The sequence below is a fragment of the Protopterus annectens genome, chromosome 2.part2 (assembly GCF_019279795.1).
Source record: "Protopterus annectens isolate FY-2018-M chromosome 2.part2, PAN1.0, whole genome shotgun sequence".
NCBI lineage: Eukaryota > Metazoa > Chordata > Ceratodontiformes > Protopteridae > Protopterus > Protopterus annectens.
Window position 1 is genome coordinate 846,775,677 of NC_056730.1, and position 12,595 is coordinate 846,788,271.

Here is a 12,595-nt window from a genome sequence, read left to right on the forward strand (position 1 = left end):
ACACACATACACACACACACACACACACACACACACAGTGAAAAGAAGAAAATAAAGTAAACCTTAAACAACAGGCAGTCACAGCTGTCAGGAAAAAATGACAGGTATGTAAAACATATATGTATGTAATTGAAAGTAGTATGTGGTATAGAATAATAGGAAATATGATGTGGAATGTTTATATGTGCCATCTGTAGTTGTCCCTGTAATGGCGTTCTGCTGAACAACTGCTCTGGACAATACTGTCTGTCCCTGTAGGCAGTGGGATATACCTGCCAACTCTTTCAGATCAGCAAGGAATAACAAAGATTTAAGCCATAATATGTGTGTTTGGTATGCTAGTGTGGGCAATAGCTGGTGGTGGAAGTACTGCCGTCATGATAGACACATGGGTGCCAGAGCACACCACACGCAGGATAGTCATGTTAATATCCAATGCAGTATGCACAAATGCCATAGGTGTATAATAGGGTTACCAGCAATCTCTCATCATAACGTTAGTCTGTGTTTATATGTGACACCGGGCTGTGTTGCAGTAAGGCAGAACTGTGCAGCTGTGAATGAAATACAGTTACAGAATGTGGACCAGATGTCTGTATGCACCCCACATATAGATAATTATCTGTGGGATATATAATTAGACAGATATGTCTACATATATACAGGCAGTCATATAGCTGTAGGTACATTAACACCCACAATATATATCTACACATATACGTATACGTATATATATATATATATATATATATATATATATATATATATATATATATATATATACATATACATATACATATAGTGGCACTTACAATGGCATGCAGGTGATATAGTCTATAACAGGCCAGCAGCATGGCTACAAACACATAGCACAAAGCATGGCACAAACACATAGCACAAAGCTTGGTACAATACAAAATATGTCCCTATGGTAGGTAAGCAGCCGATATACCAATTGCATTCTGTGAACGGTTTGTTGTAGCTGAAATGGTGCAGGGAGACAAAGATGTGCATTAAGAACTATTGTAACCCTGCTGTATGAGTTGCACTGACCTGTTTCCATCTTTATGTCTTCCAGGTAGGATGTCCCACATCTGTCTGTCAGCCCACAGTGCTGCCAAGACAGAGGTCACAGTGTCACATTTGGTACTGCACTACGAATAGCTGTCCAGATGGACAGCGCATGATCAGCAGGAGAGGACCACCCTGTGGAACGAGCTAGTCCACAGGGTCAATGATGTTGGACTGCATAACCGCAGCTATGAGCAGGTCCGGCATCATTGCAGCTGCTTGCTTCGCCATGTACATTGGCATGCTGCTGCTGTATGGGGAGACCACCTGACAATTGGGGGGGCAAGCCATCCATCCACCCCTCTCCCATGTGGAGGAACTACTCAGGAGCCTTGTGGTACCTGCCCACCTGCAGCCCCAACAACTGTCAGGCCACATAGTGGAGGTGGGTGCCACCAACACACTGGCTGAGGAGCATGTAGGTAAGGCCCCAGGGCATATCAGTACACCACTCGTGTGTATGCATCTGCACCTGTACAGGTACATCATGCAAATATGAGATGTCATATACATAGTCTGTTGCTGTATAGTAGTAATAAACAGACGTGCATAAGCTGTTGTATTGTGAACCCCTACTGTAGATGTAACATAAGGCTACACTCACCCTTTATGACTGCCACAGCTGTGGTTACTGACAACAACATTCTCACACTCTTATGTAGGTCCCTCCAGGATACCACCACAGCAGCAGCCTGTAGCCAGTGAGTATGGTTCATGTTCATGCATGACAAGATACTGTGCATGTAATGGCTATGGGATATTCCATGCACACATCTAACACACCTACCCATTCTGCATGCTGTACATGTTCACATTTTGTTGTTGTGAAATGCATTGCATCACAGTAGTGACCATGCTGGGGTATTGCAAGGGTACAAGAGACACATGCAAAATAACTAACATCCTGTCATTGTGCAATGTGTCCACAGAGATGGGAAGTATGGCAGGACACACGGCCTACAGTAGGGACATGTTTGAAACACCACCCTCATGGCTGTAACTGCACACAATCAGGTTATGTAACTGTGACAAGCATAACCCTGACCACAAAGCAATAGTGACAGCAGTGTGTGCACTCCAAGGGATGTGCACATGAGTAAACCTTGCAACCATGCAGAGTTCTGGGACATGTGTAGGACACCCCCCACAGCCATGGTAAGGTCTGGTGAATGTCTGTGTAATAGTCCTGTACTGGTCATACATGCATTGCTGATGTTGTGATCTGTAAAGCAGACATCAGGCATTCACAAATTATATCCGTTCACATATCATCCCAGGTATGAGGTGCTGTAACACAAAGGGGCTGTGAGCATTGGAGCTGACATAACAGACACAGTACTACATAAGCAGCAATGGTTTGTTCACCTCGGTGGTATGGTGCACAGTACAAGGCAGGGTGCAGAACAGGTCAACAGCAACACTTCATACATGGGTGCAGTGTTAACAAGTGGAAGGGCCATCACCTAGTAACACAGCCCATGCATCACACACATGTATACTGCCGCTGTCATGAGATTACTATAGTTGCACTGCATGCTGTTGAGCACTAGATGTAATGCATGCTGACACAAGGGTAATGGGAGGACTGTGTGTACAAAAGGTGTGCAACCCCACACGTAGGTGTGTGTCTCTGTGTGTGTGAGGGTGGTGTTGCATGTGTGTGTAAGTGCAATCTGGTGAAGTGTGGTCAATGCATGTCTGATGTGTGTGTACATGTGTGTCTGTGCGGGTGTCCATGTATTCACAGGGATAATGGGATTGATCACATGGCAGTACTTCTCCTTGTAGATGTAGTGACACATGAGACACCAGGACAGCCTGTCCGGTATGTGAACACAGGACAGCTGATAGCATAACAAGGTCTGTAGCACAGAACATGCATTGGGAGGGAAAGTACATACCAGGTATACACATCATAATGCCAGCAGCAGATAGATAACCGGATACACACATATGTAGCACTACTAATGCAACGGGGAATTACCAGACCACATCAGTGAGTGTATCCAGGTATTACTGTTGTCCGCATGACTGGTTGATTGTGCAGCAGATGTGGCATAGACTGATCAAGACTGTGGTATGAGGCTCCGGTGTGTGACATATGTAGTGAATGTAGTGGCTCCAACCATATAGAGGACATGTACACCATGACTGGACATACACAGTGTTTTACTGGATGACAGCAGTGAGGCCATGTACAACCAACTCCATCAAAGTCAGGGAGGTGATGGAGTAACAGGTCATGTGTTTTGATCACAAGTGTAGGCATGGAGAGATCTGATATGTTAATGAGTAGTATTAATGAGTGCATGTTAGCAAGTGCCATGCAGGATGGGGAACATCTGTAACTGAATGAGGGACTGTCTGTAAGCCCAGGGTAAGGGAAGTAGTAAGGTGGACTGTCAGTGTTTGTGGGTGTACATGTGTGTGTGTCTGTGTGTGTGTGACTGTGTGTGTGTGTGTGTGTGTGTGTGTGTGTGTGTGTGTGTGTGTGTGTGTGTGTGTGTGTGTGTGTGTGTGTGTGTGTGTGTGTGTGAGAGACTGTGTGTCGGTGTGTCTGTGTGTGTGTTACAGTGAGTGTGCGTACTGTTATGCAATGCTGTACAGGTCTTAACGTGTGTGTCTGTTTCCCCCACAGGTGGCGAGGTGGGTCAAGGTCCTTCCTGCATGCAAACTGAGGTAGGTACCCGCACAGCCACTGATGATGATGATGGTACTGGTGAGGCACAGGTGGGGTTGTCAGAGGCTGACACTGTGCCTACATGTGTCATTACCCTCCTAGCCACCCCAAGCCCACATACAGTTACAGTGCCCCTACAAACCCCATCACATGTGGCCATAGCAGAGGGAGAGTTGGTGGTTGGTGCCAGTGACCAGGAAGGTGTGGTGTCCATGCCAACTGTGTCAGGTCACTGTTGGCATAGCCAGATGCCCAGCAGGCCACCACATCGGCAGATGTACCGTGGTGCTTGTGGGAGGGCTACTGGTCATCATGCCCCTGGCAGAGGTGCCACAACTGGTACCACCAGGAGCATGTTTCAGGCCATAATGGAGGCACAGGCATGTATGGACATGCACACCAGACAGGGCCTGAGGCTGCACAGGGCTGCTTTCTCATCTGTAAGTGGCACCCTCCATGACATTGCTGTTGCCCTCTGTGAACATATTGAGGTCATGGATAGATGGTGGGGTGAGATGGTGGGCCTCCTCGACCATGGAATGTCCAGGTTTGAATGTGTGGTGGGAGTGGTGTGACATCCGCATGGACATAGGCCAGAAACACCAGCAGCTGGTGGTCAACGTGGACATACCCACAAAAAATAGCTAGCAAGTATGACTGGTGCAAGGCAACCTCACATATTCAAGAAGTAAAACAAAAAATATAGCCAGTACCTAGGGACTCCATACTGAAAAAATATTTATTTCATCTTCCAATTTCACATGCACAGACCGGTTTCAGAAAAAATCCTTCTTCAGTGGAAGATTCTCAATCTCAAAACTGTTTAATATAGTATTGGGAACAACAATTATGACATCACTTCCCTAATTACTTAATTACAAAATCTAAATGCAGAATCAAACACAATACAAAATCTATGAATATATCTGTATATGTTACTCATATATACACCAATTATAAATGTCAGTATAATCAAATAAACTAGATATTATACTAAATTATTTATAAATAGATTTCCTTCATAACTTATCATTGAGCCCTGGGTGGAATAAAGCTCCCAATTTGATAATCCATTTCCTTTTTTTGCTAGTAAGTATGGAATGCCAACCTTGTTTAGACAGTCTATTGCCCTTGACCTGATCAATAATAACAAACAAAACTAGCTGTTTTGTGTGATTGACAATGACTGTAGAGTGCATTAGTTAGCTTATTATTTCTAATTTCACTAAGATGTTCAGAAATATGACTTCTCAGCTGTCTAGAGGTTTGCCCCACATAAAAAGCAGAGCATTGACACATAACCAAATACACTACCCAGTCAGAACTACAATTACCAAAAAAGTGACTATCAAATAGTTGACCAGTATTCTTACTGCTAAAAACTGTAGTTTTAAACATATATCTACAAAAGCTACAATGTCCTCAGGGGTGAGAGCCCACCAATTTATCCCCCATAATAGTAAGTTGGTTAAAATGGGAATGTTTTTGAAGGGTCCTTTTATAGTGGACAAAATGGGAATTCAAAGTTTTACCCCTCCTAAAGGAAAATAGACATCTACCCAACAAGTGGGGCTCAATTCTTCATTAGCTTTAAGGATATTCCAATGTTTATTAACTGTGTTTTGCAACAAATTAATATTGTTACCAAATGTGGTAACAAGCATCATGGTCTATGATCCCCCCTTTTCCTTTTTCTTGTACTCTAATAGATCCAATCTATTACAATTAGTAGCCCATTCACTGGCTCGATGTACATCCGGTGCCCTATAACCCCTCATTAGGAATTTGTCCGTAAGATCCTGCTTGGCCTCCAAAAAAATCACTGTCTGTAGAACATATTCTTCTCAATCATAAAAACTGGGATTTTGGAATATTATTGATTGTATGCCTGGGGTGAAGACTAGATGCATATAATAAGTTGTTATATTGTGGGTACTTTCTGTAAACCGAACTGCTCAATGTATCATCTGGTTGTCGTAAAATCTTGACATCCAGAAAATTGATCTCCTTGATCTCATAAGTAGCAGTAAATTCAACCCCCACTTGTTTCCATTAATATATTCAAGAAACTCCAAAAGATAATCAACATCCCCACACCATACAAGCCAACAATCATCAAACAAATGCCTCCATATGTCTATTTCAGTAAGGAAAATGTTATGCATTTCATCATAAATTATTTGATCTTCTATATACCCCATGAAGAGGTCTGCATATATGGGGGCAAATGAGGCCCCCATAGCTATTCCCTGTTGTTGCCAGTAACATACTCCCTTGAAATGAAAGACATTTTTTGTTAGGATATGTTCTGTCAAACAAATGATAAAGGTATTAAAACCTGGCGGATATAAATGTACTTTGTTAAACCAATAGTCCAGAGCTTGTAATCCTGCCCAAGGGGGGATACTGGTGTAAAGGGATTTGACATCCAGCGTGCACATGAGCCAGTGAGGTTCCAATTGGGAATCTGAAATAATTTTTAAAAACTCTGTAGTATCCTTTATCCTTGCCCTAACATATGGTAATAAGGGATGTAAATATTGAGTCAGAAATACAGAGATGGGCTCAGTTAAGGACCCTCTCCCTGAAACAATAGGCCTACCTGGAGGATGACTCAAATTTTTTATGAATTTTGGGCAAAAGATAAAGGTACTGTTGCGCTGGATCACTGACCATGAGCTGCTGTTTAACCTGTACACTGATAATGTCCTCCTCTACTGCTAACTCTAAAAATGCATCAATTTCCTTTTTACATTTTAGTGTGGGGTCAGTTGGCATTTTCCTATAATGCTGAGGGTAGGACAATTGTCCATTTCCCTCATTCCAATAATAACTGGCATCCATAATTACCACCACCCCACCTTTATCTGCCGGAAGGATGACAATATCAGTGTTAGCATATAAATCTTTAAGAGCCTGTTGTTCCCCCCTTGAAAAATTATGTCTAAACCTTTGATATAAATTATAGCTGAAATGTAGATCCTTCAAAACAGCCTCCTGAAAAATGGCTACATGCTTGTTCATCGGTGGCATAAATTTTGATTTGTGAAAATGAAATTCAGTAGAACTAGAAGAAGACTCAGTTGTACCAAAAAACAATTTTAAATGTAACTTTCTGCAAAAAGCAATCAAGTCCGACACAAGAACATGTTCTTCCACAAAAAAGCTAGGTACAAATCTCAAACCTTTATTAAGTAAGGACTGTTCATCTTTAGATAGAACATACTTGGAGATATTATGTATGTTATAAGTGTTAGTTACTACTTCATTATTGATTGTAACAGATTCTCTAGAGTTACTACCTATGTGTTTGCGCCCCCCTCTATGTCTTTTACCCCTAAAGGGCTAACCTGGGTCCATACTTTCTTGGGGCCTGGAGACTCAATAACAAATGTGCCCTCTGTGTCAGTCATAGAAGATTCTTCCCCCGAGGTACTGAAACCTTGTGTAGATTTTTTAAGTATGGAATGAGGCCTTTTCTTCCTAATATTGGGCCTATTCATATTACTATCTTTAAATCTAACATCCCTCTGTGACTCAAAGGGCCTGCCCCTCTCATAGTCATCCATATCTCTATGGAATTTATGCAGCTTCCTTTCTTTGATTATATTCTCAAAACTGAGAAGATCCCTGGATAGTTTTCCCAAGTTATCAGCAAAAGGTGGGCTTCCTTCAAATTGTGTCATATTCTCACATATTCCTTTAACCTCCTGAATATTCTGTTCAATGGTTCTTTGATAACAGGATGTTAAAATATCAACAAATGTCATAGTGGCCCTTTGTTGTGCTTTTTTCCAATCATCCATCAATATATCATCTGGTTTTCCAACCAAAGGCTGGGTTCTAACCCTTAGGCCATGCAGTGTAATACCTTTGCATTTGTATGCCTTAAATAATTTTAGGTGCCATATGTTGGTTCTTAAGATTTTCATCTCCTTATTTAACTTTTGAAAAAGCAAGTTACAGCTGTCTACTGTATCTCCAGATTGTTCCTGTGGGACTCCTTCCACATTAGTCCTAATACCAAAAATTTTAATATCATCCCGATCGGCACAAAGCCCCTGTAAAATATTTTGGAGGTCCATGACCATAAGCCGCTAACTTGCACAATTTATACACCAAAATGTTGGCCGGAGGTTAAAATCAGTGTGACCGTGTTTTGTTTGGAAGAAAGGAATTCCACTATCCAATTGTTCAGCCCTTGGGAAAAGACCAGTTAACATAACCTTAAGACTATATTAGCCTTAATAATGGACTATTGCTATGGAGAGAGGCAAGTCCACAGAGCCCACAAGTAGAAAATATATGAACTGAGGGTACAAAATAATCTACTACCTAAATATATATATATATATATATATATATATATATATATATATATATATATATATATATGTATTCTTGTGCTCAATAGAATATTCTCACGAGCACAACATACTTAAAAGTAACCAGAACCTCCATTCCCAAAGGATTTGTACATAAAAGTGCAAAAAAATGTATATAAACTGTTCCAATCACTGTTATCCTAACAATTCCATACTGAAACCCCCTTATGATGAAAAAAGGACAATCATACTCTAAAAAATTCCTTTATAATACGAGTCCTTCTTGTCTCCTAACTATATTTTATGTCAGAAATTTGAAATAACAAACCCCAGTAATAGTATTACTCCATCTATGTCCCAAATGAACAGATACAACTACTAACCTACATGATTAGAAACAAAATTAGCTATAGCACATCTCAGTGGAGTGGTTGCATACATAATATATCAAATCCTATACTTGGGAAATCAGGAGTTAATAGATCCTAAATCATGTATGTCTAAAACATCATACATTAGATCCATCTACCCATGCTAATACTCATATTACAGCATTATAACAAAACAGCACAAGGTGTAGTAATAGATAGAAAGCTATATCAATGCCATTGTTCTTAATAAGCTTATAGCTTACTATATGGAAAATGTTATAACCAACAATGTCATTAAAACATATAAATCTTTAAAGTCAAGGCAATATTGGTTAACAAAAACACTTTGTACAAAACATTTTTTTTTGTCCCAGCATAGAATCTGAGAAGAGTAATTGTTCATAAAAGTCCATTAGATCATGCAATGTCATTCTTATTGTGACCGAAACCACGTAATTAGATCCAAACCACCTTTGGTATAATATGTTCACATAAGGAAAAATGGCTCTATATTTCCTTAGACTTTTTAAAAGACACTTCATTATAGCCTCAGTGTTGTAACAGAGAGTGCCCATGTAAATGAAAGGAGCCTTTGGGTACACATAAAGAAAAATGTCTCTATATTTTCTTGGCCTTTGTATAGATGCCTTCTTATAGCCTCAATATTATACAGGAACCGACTCCGATGTCTATTAAGACGACTTTGTAGCTTCGAGGTTTTATTAACATAAAAAACATTCTATAATATTTAATCATAGAAAAACCAATAACTGCATTTGTATACAAAACATAGCCCAAAGGAATATCCTAATAATCACAATTTTATAACCTTAATCACAGTTAGAAAACCTGGCACTTGGAAAACACGTATATTTCCCCCTTAACAAAAGGCTCGTACTATACCAACTATCGAATTCATGTCCTTTCTGATACCAAAAGAACATAAAAACTCAAAAGAGGGTTGTCTTACTTATGAGTATCATAAAACAATTGCCAAGGTCTCAAACAAAATCAGTAACATGGCAATTAGAAGGCCACATATAATTCCCCCTTAGGAAAAGACATGTACCATACCAGCTATCGAACAAATGTCCTCTTGAAACCCAAAAAGTCACTAAACATAGTCGTCTTGCTTGTATACCTCATTGATACCAAAGTGTAGAAAGAATCAGTAAATATTTCCAAACCAAATGTCTTGGTGAACAAAGTAAGTTCCAAACCACAAGAACGCCATAGTTGAAAATCAATGAAATTCCTTCCCCATAAAGGAACTATTATAACCATACAACTTCTCCACTCTCACGATTCCAATGTTGTACCCAAAATTCAGAGCCCAATGAATATAAGCTGAAGAAAACCTTTAGTGTTTGACCATCTGGAAACTACATTGTGTACTTCAAAGTACCTCGGGGGGAAGAACCGTCATAGCTCCTGACCCAAAGAGCCCAACGCCAAAGTCCCAATGTCAACAGCCAGCAAGAAAACATAGACACACCTATAAAAAACAGCTAGCAAGTACGACTGGTGCAAGGCAACAGCACATATTCAAGAAGTAAAACAAAAAATATAGCCAGTACCTGGGGACTCCATACTAAAAAATATTTATTTCATCTTCTAATTCCGCATGCACAGACCAGTTTCGGCAAAAAGCCTTCTTCAGTGGTAGATTTTCAATCTCAAAACTGCTTAATATAGTATCAGGAAAAACAATTATGACATCACTTCCCTAATTACTTAATTACAAAATCTAAATGCAAAATCAAACACAATACAAAATCTATGAATATATCTGTATATTTTACTCATATATACACCAATTATAAATATCAGTATAATCAAATAAACTAGATATTATACTAACATGGACATACCAGGACACCAAGCTGCTCCCGTAGTGGCAGTACCAGCCCCAGCACTCCACTGGGGGTGCTGTCCACACCACACCACAGCAGGCCTCGTGCAAGTGGCCCTGGCCAGTCCCAGGCGGGACATGGTTCCAGCGGACACCTGTCGTCATCAGGGAAGAGTAGCACCTCAATGTCTGTACCTGCACATGCCCATGGAACCCCTAGCCAGGACAGTCAGCGTGTCCGTGGCCAGAGGCACTGAACTGAACACCCTGCCAGGTATGGTCTGCAGCTGTCAAACAACACCTGTATAGGCCAGCCACATGGCAGGACTGTGTGCATGCATACCCACACACTATGCATCCACACCTAGAGCGACCCCATACCGACACACACCACATCACCATGCCCCAATCATTGAACCAAACCCCTCACCCACACTCATGGTAACACATGTATGAACCGCCCTTGGCCTCTGGCAAACCAGCAATGCACCCTGTGCATATGATGATGACTCAACATTGCTGATTTTTCTTTCGATTGTGTGTGCACCCACTGGAGGTCACAGGACATAAACACATGCACTTATTCCCAAGTTGCTTACACTCAGTGATTCCATGTTTGTGAATTCTGGATCATTATATAACTATACAGTTAACATTAGTTTTCTAAAGCTGGCCCTGTATTTAATTTTAGTTATTTATTTGTTAAGTGGGTAAATGAACTAACCTTCTTGGGACATTTTCAGACCTTAATTCAGACAATAGGGCAAGAATAAATTAAATATATGGACAACTTTTTATATTCATTCAACCAGCAAGTTTTTAATAGGTGAGCAGATATTGGAACAGCTTGAAACAACCCCCGTGGACATTAAGAAAAGTATACAAGGTCTGCACTAGGACCAGAGGTTAGAACTGAAGCCCTCATGCATGAGCCAAAAAACTAAGTATGTATTCAACTGTCTCAATGATGCGATGTTCTGCCTTTGTAACATGCACTGTGGCACACATTAATATTCTATAGTAAAAACTACATTTTTCACTAATTTTTAATTGGTATGCTGTCCCATCATAGAGCAGTTGATATTCATTGTTTTGTCCTTCATGATGCCGTAGTGATTTTATTTTTTATTTATTTTACATTTGTTAACCAGGAAAATCCGACTTGGAAGAAAGCCAATTTTCAGTGGAGGCCCGGGGAGAAAGGCTTCAGAAATCTATCATCTATCTATCATCTATCATCTATCTATCATTTATCATCCGGTGATCTACCTCTCAATGTATAAGTGCAAGGATTCTGGACAATGCCAAAGATAAATGTGGGACAAAGGCTCACTTGTCAGCCACACATTTTAAATAGCTCTCTTATAAACTTACAAAGTTGCATTTTCTGAAGAATATGAAATCTGAAACTCAGATGTCTGTCACTGTTTAGCAACTTCAGTCCTCAGTGATTTTCCAGAAAAAAACACAAAACGTTACAAGGTACAGACCAGAAATATATGGCAACAATCTGCCATTCTGCAAAATTCTGGACCATTATGAGGTATGCTGTGATGTATTTCACTGGCCTGTGAATTAAGGTGTAAAGACAGTGCCTAGCATTTGTGAATGTCAAGTAGTTGCTCTTTCTTTGTTATTTTTTATTATTATGATGATATATAAATAGACAAATAACATTTGACTTTTTTTAAATCACAGTTTATAGCTGCTCAATAAATCTTCACATGTATGACTCCAGTCATATGGCATCCTGGCTGGGAATCAGATTAACTGCAGTCCCCCCCCCCCACACACACACACCCACATGTACACTCAGAAAAATAAACAATTCAAGCCATCAGCACCAGTCCTGCAGTGCTTCTATCCCTGTACAAAATGTAAGTAATAAGGCATGAGGTATGATTTATGGTCTGATATGAGCATGCCCCTGGGGACTAATAAGGCATGTGATACTTGCGTCTAATGTCTTTAGCTCCAGAAGCATTCTCTTAAGTGATATCTCATTCCTCTTATACAATAACTTTGTAATTTTTTACAGTGGTTTTAGTTTATGAATGTTTTCTTTTTTTGTATTTACTTTCAACAGTACTTTCAGATGACATAGCTCATTGTGTACATTCATATTGGTGTGTTTTTTGTACATAAAAGTGCTTGCAGAGTCAAAAAACATGCAAACTAATTTTGCTTCTTAGAGCTGCTATTGTGTATATAAAAGAGTGAGACCGTTCATACGTGTCCGCATATCCCTACCAACAGTCCCCATGTGTTCAACAGCAACAGTACATTGAAAAAAAAC